This window comes from Cyrtonyx montezumae, unplaced genomic scaffold (assembly GCF_038088225.1).
Source record: "Cyrtonyx montezumae isolate F1298 unplaced genomic scaffold, pur_monq_1.0 scaffold_7, whole genome shotgun sequence".
In the NCBI taxonomy this organism is placed as follows: domain Eukaryota; kingdom Metazoa; phylum Chordata; class Aves; order Galliformes; family Odontophoridae; genus Cyrtonyx; species Cyrtonyx montezumae.
In genome coordinates this window covers 4895371-4913527 of record NW_027072078.1, presented here as the reverse complement: position 1 = coordinate 4913527, position 18157 = coordinate 4895371, and the positions used below count along the sequence as shown (strand labels likewise).

The window sequence follows — 18157 nt, the reverse complement described above, 5'->3', positions numbered from 1 at the left end:
TAGAAAAGCTGCCTTTATCCTTCTTGCACCAGCTGTACCGTGCGTTGCTCACATTCAGAATGGGAAGTGGAAGAAGGGCTATGTGACTGCTGCAGGCTCACTGAAGTAAAACTAAGAAGCAATTGGGAAGCAGATAGGCCATTGTAAAGAAAATACAACACTGAATAGAACAGTTTGAGGGTTGTGAAGCTGCTGTGGGGACACTCAGGCACAACATGATCACATGTATGAAAAGCTTTTCTTAGGTACAAAGTGTGCTTCCCTGGTTGTGACTTGAGATTCAAAGCAGTGAAACATTGATGCTTTTTCAAGGGTGCAGAATGGATTAAAGAGATCAAACATATTGAGGTCAAAAGACCCTGAGCACCTGCAGAAATGGGCACTTAAAGTTTGCTGTGTCTTCTCTGCCTGGCCCTGGATGGGGCTTGTCCCAGAGCAAGTGCCTATTTGCCGAGTCCTGCTTGGGTTGCCTTGCTAATGATTTTCCCTCTTTTAGTGTTTCTTGTCTAGTTTTGTCTTTTTAGGCCTTGTCTTTTATCCAGTGATCTCTGCAAACCCTGGTTTCCATCCTGCTTGCCTGGAACGGCTTACTGTTTCTGGAAAGGAGGAAAGAGAAGGATGGAGAGGAAGGAATAATCCACCAACATCAAGTATCTTATGTGATGGTGCAACTCTACAGTGCTTATCAGAGTTTTCTAGATGCAGTTGCTAAAAATTTGTTGCACAAAGGCTGTTCTTTCCCAGAGTTTTACTCATTGCTCTGTAACTTGATTGAGTCATTTAAGTCCAACCCTCACACCTGACTACTTCACTTGCTTGCCTAGAAAAAGTGTGGAGAACAAGAAAACCGTTGCATATCTGGATACTATAAAATAGGTACCTAAAATGTATGTAGTATATAGTTATCTAATGCTTATACTTTCCCTTTATTGGCTTGAAACTAAGGTGACTAGATCAGCTGTGTAGCCAGGATTGGTCCTACATCTTGCAAGAGGCATGCAGTCTTCCCCAGGGATCCACAGGCTGCAGGCATTGCTGTGCCAGTGTGCTGCTGGTGGGGTAAGTGCAAGGACCTGGCAAGGCTTTGCTTTTGGAGCAAGCAAAGCACTGTGTCTGCAGCCTGGCACCTGCTGCTTGTTACTTTTGCATGAGGAAAGGCAAAGTTAGAGCCTACTGAAACAAAAATAGACTTTTTTTTCTTTTTCTTTTCTTTTCTTTTTTTTTCCCCATCAATGAGCTATAGATTGGTCCCATAAAGAATGGCTTTAACAAGTCAAGAGAATGCTTTGGGGTGATCTCAGTAGCTGTGTGAGAAGGTGAAGGATGCTGTCGCCCATGGGTGCTTGTGTTGCTGAGGCTGATGCAGGAGAGTGGTGTCTCCTGGAGTCCCTTCCCAGCAAAGGAATGTAGAGGAAACCCACTTGCAGGGGGACAGAGCAGCTCAGCCCCACAGCTGCAGAGGAAAACCCAGGCAATGATAGCTCATGCCATGTGGTGCCTTGTATGGCATGGAGCTGTGATGGTGATGCCTGCCTGGCTCAGAAGAGCACTTGGCCTCAGCTGCAGTCAGTCTATTTCCAAGAGAAGTGGTGGTGAACATGCGTTTCTAGCAGGTCACCTGTGGGATAAAGAGGGAAGCTAATTGGAATTGTCACTGTGGAGTCTCTTGCCAGAGGCTATCATTATGCTGAAAAGCAACATTAACAAAGTTGGCAGAAAGGGATAATTTATTGTTAAATATTAACTACTAGAATTCACGTTCTAGTTATTCACTCATGTTGTGCTGTTAGAGCTTTGCCTTGCTTTGGTTTCCAAATTTCCATTTCCTCTAAAATGCTACTGGCTGCTAGAGACATACCAGTAATCCAAACCTTGCATCTGAAAAGCTCGACAACACATCCCTGTCTGGCTGGTGGTGTCTGTTTCTTGGTTGATCTTTAGTAAAGGAAATTGATATAATGACATCCCATACGTTGCAGGTCAAGATGTAGCTGCGGTATGAATGTGGAGGTGTTTAGATACATGCTATGCTTATACAAATGAACGTGTTTTATTTCACATCTGCATAGGTTTAATGAATACGTAGGCAGAAATTGCAATGGTCTTAGCTGGATGTTTAGGGGTAAGGACGGTGGGGAGAAAATACTGAAAAGACTGTTTAAAATAAATAATACTTGTTCTGGATGGTTTAATAACAGCACATGCGGCTGTGTGGGCACAACCTTACAAATCAAAGTCACGTTGAAATGCTTTCATTTCCATATTCAAACAGATTTGTGTGGTGTTATTGACTGGTTGTAAGCGGTACGTTAAAACATATGCCATCAAAATTAGGGCAGTGTTTCCTACAGTGTAGTTCCTTACTGTGTGTTATTTACTCTATCTGTGTATGGAAATCCCAGTGGCAGAAGTCATTGCATATGTTCTCCATAAACCCACTGAGGATGTGTTTCATGCAGAACAGGGATCATTAATGTGATCGTGGCGTGTGCTTTTTAGTGGCTTTCAACTTTCTTGAACACATTTCCAATTTCAGACCAAATAAGAAATGGTTAGTTCCTATCTGGGCACCTTCTCAGCTGTTGGAGCCTCACGGAAGCTGGAAGCAAGCTTTGAACTTGTATTTGTGGGACGGAGAAATTATTTTCTGTCAGTTACTTTTATTAATAATCAGTAGCAGCTTGTAGCAAGTGGTTGTATTGTTTTGGTTTTTTGGCTCCGTTACAGTCAGTGAGCTCTTTTTTTGTGACTGATGTGATGGTGTTAGGTGGGTAACAAGGTAATTCATCAGCTCATCAGGGTTGTCCTGTGGCTGCTACCAGGTGGGATCGTGCACTTTATCCCAAAGAGTAAGTCCCCTCTTCCATCCTATGAGGTGTATGAGCATCCATTGTTCAGTCCCTTGGAATTAAAAGAGCAGCATTAAATAGTGTCAGGGAGCCTGTTCCTTCATTATTAATTGGCACCTGAAGATGTCCAAAGCAGATTTATTGCAAGTGCTCCCATAAATACGGAAGGTCATTTTGTATTTAGTAGTAGTGGTATTTTCTGCCTTTAAATGGTTAGTTACATTGGGTACCCAGTATATGTGCTCTGCCTTTATCTCAGCTTTTCTTTGTCTCAGGTTCCTTGGAGTGCTGTTTGTGCCAATGGATTAGAGATCCTCTCCCTCTGTTCAATTCTCGTTGTTACCTGTAAAGCTATGAATATGAAGCACACCATCATTTATCTGCATCTAAACTAAAAATACCATGGCTGACTTTGCAGAGTGAGCCCCTGTGATGCAGTACTATGGCAAAATTAAGGTTGCATCCCATAATTCCTGGCGTGTAAGGGGCTGATTGTCAGGTGAGTCTGTATGACAGCAGGAAGATGCAGGCACATTAAGGTAGACCGGTTCTTTATCTCCAGCCCTGTGGCACTGAGCATGTGTAGTGGGTTTCAGGAGACGTGCTCTGTCTTCTGTTGCCCAGACTTTATGGCCCCAGTGTCAGTCACATTCAGGATGAGCTGTGTGCCCATATTTGCTGAGTGGAGCCTGTTACTAGAACACCTTGCGTCTGCTAATTCAGACCCAAACTCCCAGCAGTGTTGTGCTGGTGGCAGCTTCTACTCCCTTTTATGTCTTTGTTGTTTGTGAGCAAGGAGCATCGTTGTGTAGTTCTGCCCTTGTAAGTCAGATTGGACTCAGAGGCTGTCAGCAAGAAGCCTTGAATCTTCCGTCTCACTCATAATTCCTGCTGCCTGCTGTCCCCAACGTTAAGCACAGTGCTCACCTGCAGGAGTTGCCTTCTCTTGGGTTCTTTGGCCCCAGAAGGCTGTGTCTTCCCTCAAGTAATTGTGGGCTAATGCCTTCACTGTTAGACCCTCACTGCAGTATAGCAGGGTCATAAAAGACCATGGCCGGTCAATAAGGAGAGCAAAACACAGCTACAGGAAAGCATGCTCTGCCAAGAGGCAATTCATTTTGAAAAATGTTTTAACTGGTTTATAGTAATTTAGGCTGAGCTACTTCCTGTGGCATATGTTTTCTGGGAAATGGGCCAGCCCAGTAATAAGAGGCCACAAGAAAACTGGCACTAAACATGTGGATGCAAGGGGCTTGAAGAAATAAAAGCTTGATGAAGGCTGATACCATCTGAATAACCTCGTAGGGGCTCAGTTTGGATGCCGTGTGGTTTCCAGGAGCTGTGACCAGGTATTGGACTAGTACTGGACTCGGAGCTCAACAACAGAGTTGTTCTGTTGTGAGTCAGGCAGATGGGAATATCCAGTATGCATCTGGAGGATGTCCTTCTGCACCTGAAAGAAGAGTCTTGCACATGCAAGAGGAAGGAGAGGCCAAACAAAGCTCCCTGCATTTCCCCAATTCATGCAAAACCTAGAGAAATCTGTTCTTAATGCCCGAGAATAAGAAGCCATGGGATTTCTTCGTTTGCATTCAAAATACCACATCTCCTAATCATCTCAAAGCAGCAGACTTGAAAGCGCCTTCAAGAGGGATGTCATGAAAGGTCACACATTTTCCTTTGAGTGATGAGCGATACTTTTAAAGGAGCTTAAGATAAACTTCAGGCCTATGGCCTATATGATTTGTTTACTGCACACAGAAGCTGCACCCCTTTGCTGAGAGGAGGGGAGATGCTGTCATTACAGCTCGGATTGAAAGTCAGAAAATCTTGTGTGCGCTTCCCTGCTGTGCTGTAGAGCCTGGCTGTGGTTTCAGCAAAGGCATTTTATCTTCCTTGGCCTCAATACACAGTCTCTTAAGAACAGAAAAGAGCACAATGCAGCACATTTTTTAGAAATATTTCCCTTGGAAAAGAATCTACAGATAACCCTCAAAAGTCTTAGGGCAGAGAACAGGAGATAGCTCAACAGCTGGAGAACAAGAGGCAGGTTGTGGGTGACTGAAAGAGGGAGCTTTGCTTTGTAGGAACACAGCCTGACTTGATGCTAAATCACTTCTTTATTTATTAGAGAGCCTCTGTATCATAAATACAAGTACATGACAATAAGTGGGTTTTCCTTTTCTGTTTTCTGTCTGTGGGAACTGGGCTGTAAACTCTTCAAGGACCAACATCTCAGTGCCTATGGCAGTGGTTCCTGGGCAAAGGCTGCACATGTTGCAGGTACGCTCAGCACCTCCATGTATTGCACTTCAGCCCTGCACGTTGGCTGTTGCTCTCAGCTGAGGAGGTGTTCGATGCATCACACCTCTTGCTTGTGCTTTGCTAGCACAGACATTTGCTCCCACTAGGGAGCATGGATGCTTAAGCAGGAATAAGCCCTGAACTATGATCCACTGCCTCTAACTGTTGCCACATCCTCTATGAACCTATTTTCAAATGTGTGAATTGAAAGTGGATCAGGAATTTGAAAAGAAGTATCTGTCAAGCGGGTAGAAGTGCTGGCCTCTGTGTACCTGAGTTCTCTTCAGGACTTTGCCTACGATGAGCTACTCACTTGGCCTGAGGTTTAAATTGTGCAAAATACCTTAAATATGCTGTTACAGAGGGCTGCAGCCTTTGTGCTCAAATGGATCAGTCATATTTGGTTTTCAGTTATTTTCTTTCATCTCCTTTAAGGGGTTTATATAACAAAATGGTGTTTTAGGAAAGCTGTTATGCTCTTCTGAGTAAAAAGTTTCTGTTTTGGAAGTTCTGCAAGATTTACACGGTAGCTCAAAAAAGAGGCAGGTTTGTTTGGTAAAGTACAAAAATACTTGTTCTTGAAGTCGCGCAAAGAGGGATTTGGTCTTAATGGCTTTGCTGTAACCCACAAAAACCATAATCTGAAGGTTGAAGCACTATTTTTGTCTTGTTCCCTCTTCATAAAAGTATTACAATCAGCGTAGACTATTGTTTGGAAAAGCATGGCACTGTGAACGAACAGTGCAGCCTGGCACTTATGTAGTCTCAGGTCAGTGAAGTGCAGCTTTCAGCCTGCAAATCATGTCCTGAGGTTTGGTCAGCTTAGGAGAAAACATTGTTATTTTAACGCATTTCAATACCATCAGAAGCATGTGGTACTGAAGGAGAATAATAATTTTCTTTGCAGGGATTTAGTTTCAAGAGGTTAGAAATCTGTATTTACCCTGGTTTTCTCATTGGCTTGCTACTTGCTAAGTGTTTTCAGATGCACCATACAGCTCTTTTTGCAGGAGGAAATGGGACAGCTAATGCTTTCTGCTGTGGTGTTCTATGGTTTCTCGTCTCCTTAGCACCGCCTGCTTGCTTAATCATAAGCCAATTAAAGTATAATAATGGAATACACTTTTGTACTGCTCATAAATAAAGGGTAAATAATTATGTATATCTATTTATACATGATAAATAGTTATCAGAGAGAGGTTAGAAAATGGAGAGGAGGAACTTGGAGTGCTGTGGCTCCCGGCAGAGCCTGTGCCTCCTGATGCTTGGCTGTTGCTGCTCCTGGGGAGTTTGTCTCAACTTGTCTTGGCTGTGGGCTTCTGGAGAGAAGAGGGTGCATAGGGGGACTGTAGAGATCAGAGCCCTTTGAGCTTCCTCCCATTCGTTTCAGTTCTCATAACATTAGCAGCTCTTATTTTTCTATTAGCTAATGTTGACACAGAACAGGATCTGAGGTGAGTCCTCCTAAATCCACGTGGCAGCATCTTCCTGGCATAGCTTTCCACATTAACCCAACCTCAGCTGGTGCTCCCAACCTCTGTCATTCACAACAAAATGCCCTTGGATTTTCATGTTCCTGGTCTCAGCAGCTGAGTCCTGTAGCAAAGCAGTGGGCAGCAACAGCGGATGGCTGCTTCAGCTGCTGGTCTCTGCCATGGCTGGGGAGCATCAGCCCCACCATCCACCACCGGAGCTTTGTGCAGCAGTGACTGATGCCAAACCTCCTGCAATGAGAGGCAGTCTGTGACATGGGCTCATCTTGCCCTAGCAGATGGCTGTCAAAGAAAGGAGGCGTTGCAGCTTTCTGTACGATTTACAGACCCTAAGCCATCACAGGAAACTTGCCCAAAACTGCAGAACCTCGACTCAGCTTTGGCTTCTAACAAAGGTAGTTGCTTGCTAGTCTTATTTTTTAATTAAGTGAGACTGTAGTGCAACAGTTCCTTGTGAAACCACAGGGTAGGGGTCTCCTAGTTCTGGCAGCTTCTAGTTGCTTTAAACTTTGTGAAAGATGTCCGTTTCTTATTAAAGTAAACAAAATTATCTGAAATAAGTGCTCAAAAGAAAAACATTCTTGTTTTTATTAAATCCCTAAACTTTAATAAGGACACACAAGTGTGTGTTCTTTATGGGCAGGCTGGCCTCAGCTTGACCTCAGCTAGCCATCTGGATCCCTATTTCTTAATAATGTATAGTCTGAATTTGGCTTTTATGACTTATAGCTTAAGCTATTAAATACAGAACATTTGGTTTCACAGGAACTACAGAATTTTCAAATAAACAACAGGTTGGAATATATATACATTACATGAGAGAGCCCTCACAGCAAACTCTTCAGTAAAAAGCTTTGTGTCAGTAAGACTCATGGGCTGAGGCTATAGGGTATGGACTCGGCCTGAGCTACAGCTGCTGCTGGCACTGAGAGGTCCACATGGTGTGCCCATTTACTGGCACGTGGGCAAAGCCACTGTTGCTTTATAAAAACAAAGCAAAACAAAACAAAAGGGATCAGTAAATTTAAATGAAAAGAGATAGACGGCAAAAATGTCACTGATCAAGTGGGCAGCAGCAAGACTTGTCCTTATCTTTATTTACGGGCACGTTGTTTGTTTCCACTCCTGCTGCCTGCATCCTAAGCAGAAAGCCCTTTGGAAACAAAGGAGTTGTTCTCTCCCAAGAGCCCAGCAGGCAGGCAGAGTGGATTAATGACAGGATGCACTTCTGAGTGCCCACAGAGCCTAAACACAGCTGGGAAATACGGCTGCTGCTCCCAGCTGTGAGGCTGGCCCTCTGTGCCGCTTGTGACAGAGATGGCACTGCTGCTGGTTGGTGCTGAGCCTGGCTGGGGGTGTGGGAGCTTGGCAGGAGGCTGTGGGATGCATCCCCTGGGCCCAGCAGTGTGAGGGAGCTGGTGAGTGAGTGCTGTGGACCCTAAGGGGATGGACGAGTTGCAGCTATGTGCTGCCTGTCTGGCTCCAGGCTTGGTTTGCTGACTCTAATGGCTTGCTGAGTATATCGGTGTGATACTCTGTAACCAGTGATTGCTTACAGGTCTGTTTTGGAGAGATTTGATCTCTGCTTTGGAGCCCTGCAGCCTTCTTTGAAGCCTTCACCCCGGCTTGTTTTGTGACAGCCCTGTGCCCAGTCCTGCGCACTTTCACAAATATGTCACCTGCATGCCACGAGTGCAGGCTGTACGTGAAATTCCATCAGCCAAACCCTCCTGTACCCTACTGCCAACAGGCAGGAGCTATCCTATAGCAGGCAGTGCAACAGAAGAGTTTGGGCCAATGCTTTATTTATTAAATATAAATTAAGAACTTCTTGTTTTTAGGGACTGAAGTTCTTCAGCTTCCTCAGACAGTTTTCCTACTATTTCACCTCTGAGACCTATCTCTCCTAAGCATCTCTGAATGCTCCACCAGTTGGCCTGTTGTTAGTCAAGAAAATCTTCTGCTCACTCCTGTTTCGTGGTAGGAACATTTTTCCCTAGCTGATCCTGGTGTCAGTTTCTTTCTGGCATGGGGCATTACTCATTTACTTAAGTCACCAGCAGGTCACTAGTTTTGCCACATGGCAGGAACCAGATGCATGGGAAGAGGAATTTCATTGCAGGTGTGTGGTTGTTTCAGCAGTGCAGAGCCAGAGCAGTTCCTGGGCTGAGGGAGACAACCCACTTTCACGAGCGTTGACTGTGGTCAAGCAAAGTGATGGTGCATCTGCACTCTGAGGATAGATTATGTCTGGGGGAGGAGAAGACAAGATTTATTGAAGATTGCTATTTCTTATGTCCTTGCTTCTTACTGCATTGCAGAAAGGCATGAACGTGAGCTCATCTTCTGCTTGAGATGGGTTTGTGGTGTCCAGCACCTGGTGGCCGTGTCTGCCTGTTTGTGTGCTGGTTCTCCCATGCACAGCCTTCCAATGCGAAGTCAAATAGCAAGGGCAAATGAAGATGTGCTTCTCATCGCTCTGGCTGCCAGCAGGGCACTCTTGCAGCAGGGTTTAAGCAGATGGCTTGGGACAAGTGTGTATTAATCATGACAGCTGCCTTACTTAGATTGTCCATCCAGGGATGTGGAGGTGGTTCTGTCCACAGGTTCTGTGTGCAGAGGCATCAGGCATTTTCCCATGGGCCTGGAGGCAGTGATGGCAGTTGATGTGCTCAAAACCTCAGCAAAGCAAGCAAAAAGCTCCCAGTTCTCAACTGCTGAATGACTTTGCTTCCATAATTCCCCCTCACCCTGTGACAGGCGACTTGTGCCTTCCAGATTGCTAACAGAGATAAGCAGTTTAGGGGTGATTTAGAAGATGAAAGGCTTAAAGCCTCTGGGATATTTAGCTCTGTAGTTGTATGTACTACTGGGATGCTTGCAAAAAGGGACTGGCAAGTACAGTCATCAGCAAAGCGATGTGATTCCCTTCGTGCGTGCCTAGAAAGCTTCTTTAAGGTGTCAGAGAACATGGTCAGTGCTCGGCGAAGGTGCTGTGAAGTGTGGTGAAAGAAGCAGAAATGCAGTAGCAAAATGTCTCTCAGAGAAGGCAAAGAATGGCTGCTGGCCTGTGCTGCTGCCCCTACCACATTTGTTCCCAAGCTGTCTGCGCAGGTACAGATTTCTGGCAACGATTTTATGCCATTCACATTGACCGTGGGCATCTCTGGTGGCATGCACATCACAATTGATCCACGCTGTAGAGAATATGTTCTAGTCAGTGTCTTCTGTGTCGCTTACTGCATTTGGTGCTTTGGGCTTCCTTCTCTCAAATGCATCCATCTCAGAGCAAATCCTCAGCTCAAATGTGGTTGCCATGGATACTGCCCAATTTGCACAGCCTGTTCTCTGCTCCATAAAGTTAACTTAGGATGCTTAAAAATTGGATAACATGCAGCCAACTGATTACAGGTATCTGTGGACCAACTGTAAGTAAAGGTAGCTTCCCCATGCATCTCTGGAGGTGCACTGACTCGTCAGCTGTTGGCTCTTCTGGCATAGTGTGCTATGGTAACTTACACACGGGCAAGGGGCTGTGCTTGGTTATGCAGGAGGATGGAATTACGCACTGCATGGCATCAAGATAATGCTGTGATATAGATGTCCCTGTTCATTGCAGGGGAGTTGGACTAAATGACCTTTAAAGGTCCCTTCCAACTCAAATAATTCTGATGCTGTATGTGCGCTGGGTCTTCTTACTGGAACAGAGCAGCAGGAGCCAACTAACTGTGGTTTTCCCCTCAGGTGGTAAGTAGCTCATTCAGTGACCCACAAGACATTCTTGCAGTTTGAAAACCTGTAAAGTGGGGTTTTATTACTTTTTCATCAGAGTCATCTTCTGAAGCTTGAATTACACTTTACATTGTGTAATGTCACGCTGGCAAGAAAAGTAAACCTAAGCCAAGCCAAAAAAAAAAAGTGACATATTTTTATTGTGTCTGTCTTGACGTTTCCATCACACCTCTGAAATACTGTTGACTTATAGGTATAAGATGTACTGAGAAAATGTTCTGCCTGCCTTGTAGAACATAGGAAAGTCTGAGTAAAATTGGTGCATTTGAAAAGGAGCCTCAGTCAGGAGGATGGAGCCAAGTCGGCCTAGTACCTCTTGCTTTTTAAGCCCTCTTGTGTCCTTCCTCATTCCTCAGTTGCAAAAAGACCCCTTCCTGCCTGCTTGAGAGCTGCAGTAATGGAAAAGACTCCTGAGCTCTTCTTTGAAAGTCAGAGAGCCTTTGCCTTGTCTGTCCCAGCAGCAGTACACCTGCACCCCATAGGCTGTGCCTTGGTGGTGGTCATAGGTACTGCTGGGAGGAGATGCCCACATCGCTTTTGAACAAGGGAGCCTAGAAATGGGAGCAGCAGAGTGTGTAGCGTGGGACTGTAAATGTTGCTTTCCCTCTGTTCTGCATCTCCCACTGCTGCAGTAGGAAGGGACTCAACAAGAGCAGCCAAGAATATGCCTTCTTTGTGCTGAGTGAAAGCATGGTCTTGGAGCATCGCTGTAGGCAGTGTGGACCTGCCCTGTGGATGCTCTGTGGTGTATGCTCTGGGCAGTGCATCTTCAGCTTCTCTATATCTGTACTTAGCAAAGCTGGAAGTGGCTCTGCCCAGCCGCACATCATCACATCATTTCTCATTGCCGTGCTTTGTTCTGGCACTTTGTCCCAGCTCCTCAGCCCTGTCCTTCCTTCCCTTACTCCCCACACCTTCCTCCAAATTAGTGCAACGTGTAAGAGAGACTCTTGTGCTGTTGGTTTGCAACAGCGTGACTGTAAAGGTCTTGTGTATATATATATGAAAGGCAGTGGCTGATTTTCTCTGCTGGTGTCTGTCACCCAGGACTGCAGCAAAACTCCCTACATTCTTGACACATCCTGGCTTCCTTCACTGCAAGAGCTCTGCTTGGGAACAGTCTCATTTCAACACACAGTTTTGGCTTTGCATCCATGAGCTTACTGAAGGCTCTGGACTTGTTTTAGGAAGTACTATTAGTCTAAAGACAGATTAAATGCAGTATTTAGTAAGGTACGTGTAGTACCATATGTTGTTTCAAAGTATGTTGGGTTTTTTTTCAGCTGCTCCTTTAGGGGAAAGAAAAAAGCGAAGAGTTGTGATTGTGTCTTACAGACTTAGTAGTGTCTGGCAAGGACTTGGTGAGATATCAAGTTGTTTTGAAGTAGTGCCTCAAAGGGACAGGTCTCCAGTTTTCCAGTATGGGAGGAGTGTGTGTGAGAGATGTTGGACTCCATTGTGGAAGCGTACATTTTCTGGTGTACAGTACAGGGGTGGACACACTGTTGGCCCTGTTATGGAAAAGAGTTCTCAGTCTCAGATCTTAATGAAATACTTATTCTTGGCTACCAACTTAGAGGTTTGCTAGCTCCTATTTCACCAAATGTCTGCAGCAAGTTATCCTTTTCTGACAAGGACTCCAGTGAGATTTTCCTCTCCAGCCTGTAAAGATGTGCCTTGTGTCTACACAGCAGTTTTATTGGTGTCTGAAACAGCTGAGATTTCTTAAAGCAAATAACACTGCTATGCCAGCATCTCTCAATCAGCAGGGTCTTATGCAGCCCTTCTCCTGGAGGCTAGGTCCTTGGCTGTAGGAAGCCTGCTAGGGCCGTGGCTTACGGGGAATCCGGGACCGAGACGCTGAAGTCTGGGGGAACTCAGTGACCTGAGTTCTTCTTGCTTTGCCGATGAACTGAGAAAAAATTGGCTAGCAATTCACTTTACAAGTCTCTTAAGCTATCATAAGAGTTTATGGTAACTCATTATATGATAAATTATAGATATAAAATAGCAGGTGGAACATTTTTCAAGCAGTACGCCTGAAAATTCATCTCGACAAGATCATGCTAACAGCCCCCAGACCTGTCTTCACTGAGCAACTACAAAGCAAGGAAGCTGTAGTTCAGAGAAATGCAGTCTTAATGACACGTCTAAGCCAGTGAGCAGGGCAAAATCACAGAATCTCAGGGGTCGGAAGGGACCTTGAGAGATAGAGTCCACCCCCTGCTAAAGTAGGTACCCTGAAGTAGGTTGCACAGGTAAGCATCTGGCCAGGTCTTCAGTAGCTTGTAGAAGGAGACTCCACAACCTCCCTGGGCAGCCTGCTCCAGTGCTCCGTAACCCTTACTGTAAAGAAGTTCTCCTGCATGTTTGCATGGAGCTTCCTGTATTCGAGTTCTAGGCTGTTGCTCCTTGTCTTATCAGTATGCAGCACTGAGAGGAGCCTGGCTTCATCCATTTGCCTCCCACCTCCATTTAGATATTTATAAACGTTAGTCACATCCCTCCTCGGTCTTTTCCCCTGGCTGAACAGACCCAGGTTAGTCAGTCTTTTTTCACGTGGGAGATGCTTCAGGCCCTAGTACATCTTTGTGGCCCTCTGCTGATCAGTAATTGTTAGCAGAATGATTTCTTTCCTGCTAGTTAGAAAATCCTATGCAGTATTAGAGACACCATTTGCAAAACCCAGACACCATCTATTTTCATCAAATGTAGCGACTGTCTCCATCTCTGAGGCTTCTGAAACGTAAACCCCCTCAGGGTTCTAGCTGGGCTGCTGTGTGCAAGCTGTGAAAATACTGATGCACTCATTTTATCCTTTGCCTTCCTTGTCCTTTTCTTCCCTTTCTTTATTCTTTACTGGCAGCCACTAGCGTAGCCAAGTTATTTCTGCGCCAAGATGAGGAAACTTTCCTCCTCAGCCAACTATGCTGACACTGCTAACCTTGATTTCCATAAATGATTGAACAGTGTCTCCTGTCTGCAGCATATTTCAAGCTCCACTTACACAAGATTCTTGGATGCTGAGAGAGCTTTTAATCTTTCCCATCTCCACCTCCCCATCAGCTTTGGTTCTGACTGTCTGCTCCTCTGTGGCTGTGAGCTGCCCCAACCAGCAGCAGTCCTGGGATGCTTTTCTCTGCAAAAAGATTTTTTTCTGAGTTGTAGGTTTTTTACATTTATTTTACCATACTGAAAAATTTGATGTGGATTAGTATAGCGGAAAGGAGATTTCTGTGGTCCTTGGACAAGCAGGTGTGGGAATCAAAAAGCGTTAAGCGTAATCCAGTCATTTGAGACACAGAAGCAATTAATTAGCTTTTAGAATAAATGAATTTGGGATAGCATTGCTCATTTTTGCAGCTTTAAAACTTTTCATAGATCAGCTGGTTAGACAAGGAACATTTCCTAACAGTACAGCCACACCACGTTTTGGATGCAGCGATCTTGTAGAAGCGAGAGGAGCACTGGACTCTGGGCTTCTTAAATCCCATCCAAATGCATCTCTGCAGCAAACCGTGATGCCACTCTGGTTGTGTGTGGCACTGTGTTCTCATTCTCAGGCCCCATCCCACTGCCGTCCTTCCCAAAATTGCGGGGCCAGGTCTGCAGGCAGGGTTTGCTGCTGGCTCCTGCTGCTGGCCAGCACCTTGCCCACACAGGCTGGGCCCTTGAAGCCGTTTGCTAACCACATCCCCACCAGGAGAAATTCAGGTATTCAATCCTTTGTTTCCTAGCATTTGGGAGAGTGAATAATAAATGAGTAGTGAATTCTGCACTGCAGATATCAGGTTTTTTTTCTCTTTGAAAAAATATTTGTTATTTGAAGGCTCTGCTGCTGGGAGGAAAACATCGAGGAGGGCATGGAAAGGAGGAGGAGAGAGTTCTCTAAAAGGGAAAAGCGATGTGGAAACCTTTATTGCTAATGGATTGGATCCATTTGCAGCCGTAGTGTTTGCAGACTATCGTGTATAATGCATTATTGCGCAAAACACAAAATGCTTAAAAGTAATTTGTGGCAATTTAGGTTTTATCATTGCTTGCACGCTGCTCCGGGGGAATGAGTAGCAAAAGACACGTTCCCAGACGGGAGAGTTAATAGCTTTAGAAGTGCTGCTCTGCAGGCAGCTGGGTGAAGCTAATGACTTCAAGGCAGAGCCAGGCCTTGGGCAGGGAGGCTGGAATGGGAGCAATGTACCTCGCTAAGGGGCAGAGGTGGAACAGCACAGGGAAAGTATGTGCTTAGTTTTCATCATTCTAATGACAGTAACTTCATGGTAGGTCATGTGGCAGTCCTTGAAAAGGACCCCTAAACTGGAAGAAGTTTGTAATTGTGTGACCCTTGTTTGAGTTGGAAGAGACCCTTGAAGCCCATTTAGTCCAGACACTTAAATGCTGACTTCTTGCTTTCTAGATAACTGCCTTGAGGTGGGAGCTGCTGGCTCTGCACTGTGGGTGGATGTCCCTCCTGTTTCCTTGGGGGTGACACTCTGAAATGTCTCTTTTTCATTCAGGTCAGGAGGAGGTGGGATTGCTGATCACAGCCTGTCCCCAGTAAATTCCTGGGGCAGAAAAATGCTTCCTACTTCTGGCATGCTCTATTTTGATTGTCTGGTGTGTTTGCTATTCAGCTATAGGCTAAAATCATATTTGCTGTGGTAGGCCTTCAGCAGAGAGCTGATTGAGGTTTCAGTTCAGGCAATTGGAGCGTATGTTCAATGCTGGTGATGAATGCCTATGTATAAGTACAGAGCTAATTTTAACTTCTTTTCTTTCCTTAAAATGTCATCTGGTCACCTGGGCTGCCTGGTGCTGGTGTGTCTGTCCTGTCAGTGTGAGTGCTGAGTGCTGCTGCCTCCTGCGTTTAACCCTCCCAAGAGTGACCTTTTTGGGCATGGGCTGCGCAGCGCTGTTTGTAGGGGTGACACATCAGAGGGCTGCTAGGACACAGAGTGCTCAACGGTCAGCTGTCGAGAACATCGATCTTTCTGCTGAGCCGAGGAAACTTAATTAGCTTATTTTAACATTCCTCTTCATCCTGTGGGGGTTAGAACTGATGGTAGCTGGAGCTGCGGTTCCATATAGCTCATTTCATGTCACTAATTATTGCATGTGAGTGGATGGTACACTCCGCTGACAGCCTCTGCAGTATGATGGAGCAGTCACTCTCCCTTTATTCGCAGTCAGAGTTGTCTGAAGCCTTCCCCTTCAAGGCAGCAGAATCGTTCAGTTCTTGCTGGTGTTGCTTGGGCGCACTGGTGAAAAGCCACAGCTGGCGCAGCCTTGCACCAGCATTGTGGCACAGGCGAGGAGATCTACTCTGCATGAAAGGAGGGTCTGATTAAAGTCACTGAAGTTAAAAGCAAACGAGAGGCAGCCTTAAACACAGGCAGTAGTACCAGCAGTCCCCATCATACACCTTTGAGGATACCTTTCTCTCTGACCATGACCATTTCTGTGTCAGGCTGCTGTTTGCATCCGTGATATTTGCCCGGTGTGCTCCGGTGAAAGACTTGCAACAGGGAGAGGGTGTGTAGGCAGGACGTGCAGGAGAGGCTGCTCGAACAGGCTGGTTGCTCTTACTGCCCAAGCATTTCTCACAGAATGAAAGGCATCACAGGAGGGGGTTAGTAACATCTGTGGTGTAACCTCTGCTATTTAGCACACATCAAGGGGAGAAGACTTCAGACCCTCTGCTGTAGAAGTATGTAGAATCTCAGTCCTTACTGTGTTGAGTTTGTGCTAAACTAACTGAACAGGGACTAAATAGAGTGTGCATCTCTCTCTATTTCTTTATAGGAACAGAGAGTATTCCTTGTTTAACAACCACACAGAGCACCCTATCATCTGCTTGAACAGGTATGGCCTTTTTTCTTGCTAGAAGAGTTCAACAAGGAGGCTGTTTCACCGGGCCTTGAGACTTGCAAAAAGAGCAAGAAAACTTCTCTGTCTCCTGGGACACTTTATTTTTCTGGGGTTAGTTCCCACTTTTTATTAATTTATTTATAAGTTCCCTCCTTGGTTTTTTTTTCTAATTTATTTTAAAAGCCACTTGTGTCTAATGGGAACCACTGTGCCCATTGCCTATGCAGCCATCTTCCTGGTTTGGCTTAGCAAGAACCTGCTTACAGCTCAGGGTGGAAAGAGCATTAAGATGGTGACAGTACTGAAGGAGGGTGTCTGAAAGAGGCAACAGTACTGCTGCACCTAGCTCTGGTTTGGCATGTCCTGTGCTGCACTGAGCTGTGCCACTGAAAATCTGGGAAGGGTTTGGCAGAGTAAAGGTAAGTTAGTACTGCCCTGTCTCCAGAATTGAAAATGATTGGGTTAGATCTGAGGAATGAACTTTTTCTCTTTTTTGGAAGAAAGAAATCTTTCAAGAGACCCCATCTCAGACAATTGAGAACTCTGTAATACTTGAAACCAAGTTCTGCAGAAAACCTGTGCGGTCTCTACTGTACTGGTGAGCAGATACTTGCTTTTCCAGTATTTCTGTGTAGGTATGTATTAATGCAACTTATGGACAGATGTAGGTACTTCTCTCTCAAGCACAAGCTTGAAATGCTGAAGACAGGATTTTGAACTTCAGGATGTGAGAATGTGGGCTTGGGGGAAAGCAGTTAATGGTGGCTGATATTCATCAGACAGTGGGCAGTCCATTCTGGACCTTTTTTTACTGAAATTACACAAGGTGCTGGTTTTTGATGTTGGAAAAGCATAGCAGTGATTTTGCTTACTTAAGTGTAAAGGCTAAAGTGGTCTCTGCATGACCCGTATTTAACTGACCAGTTCAAATTATTGCTCCTGAAATAAAAAGAACATAGTAGAGCTCCCTATCTGCTCAGGTGTCCAGGAATTGGGCAAGTTGGATAGAAATGAAAGAGAGGGAAAGGCTTGTTTGTCAGAATTAACTTTTTCTATGCAAGTTCCCATCAGTGACGGGATGATAACATCTCATGAGCATTAGTTGTCCTTTGTCCCTGTAATGACTAAAAACAGCAGTGAAAACTAGCAGCAGGTGTAACGTGCTGCAAGTGGATGATGAAAAAAGCTTTGATGAAGGAGGTCGGGGCTCAGGGAGGATTCCCAGTGAATCCTATGCAAGAGCATTGCTGAGGCTGGGCTTGGGTGGGCAGGGGAAGTGACACAACCAGCACTGTGGCACAGAGGGCTGCAGCAATGGGTGACAGAGCTCACACTGCTGAGCTGTGATGACAGTGCAGCCTGCTCTTAGCATTTAGAGCTGAAGGCTTGGCTTCAAAAGCAGTATGGCTCTCAGGTGGTGCTGTTTTGTTTATGGACAGTGTGGGACAAGGGTGGACCTGCAGCATACTCAGAGAGAGGACATTTGTGCCCCTGCTGGCTCTGCCTTCTCTTCTCCCAAGCTGCTGGCTTGTGTATCTCCTGCTTGGCAATGGGAGAGCTGCAAGGAGGCATCTCCATGAAGCAGCTGTGGAAGAGACTGAAGAAGGCTCTGGTCTCCCATCCATTATGGCATCCAGCCCTCTTTCAGCAGCAGCCAACCTTTTAAAAATAGTCTCCTACTGACCAGTGGGCCATTCAGCAACTGCTCTGTGAGCTAGAAACCACTCCCTAGCTTCCAGCTGGAATTTGTTAATGGCCACAGTGTTCTTGGACCAAATTGGCCTTAGTTTTTTTTCCTCCTCCGTGTTTATCCCTTGTTGTCAGTTTACTCTTTTCTTGCTTTGAAGGGAGTGC

General features: G+C 45.4%; 1 protein-coding gene across 11 annotated transcripts in view; it reads left to right on the top strand.

Annotated features, from left to right (window-relative positions):
• The window catches only part of MAP2 (microtubule associated protein 2), a 147685-nt gene that overhangs the window by 48923 nt on the left and 80605 nt on the right, over window positions 1-18157 (top strand). For all 11 annotated transcript variants that reach the window (XM_065751274.1, XM_065751273.1, XM_065751272.1 and 8 more), the window contains exon 3: window positions 16238-16297. The gene's annotated coding sequence lies outside the window, so the exon portion shown is untranslated. The remainder of the gene's footprint in view (window positions 1-16237; window positions 16298-18157) is intronic.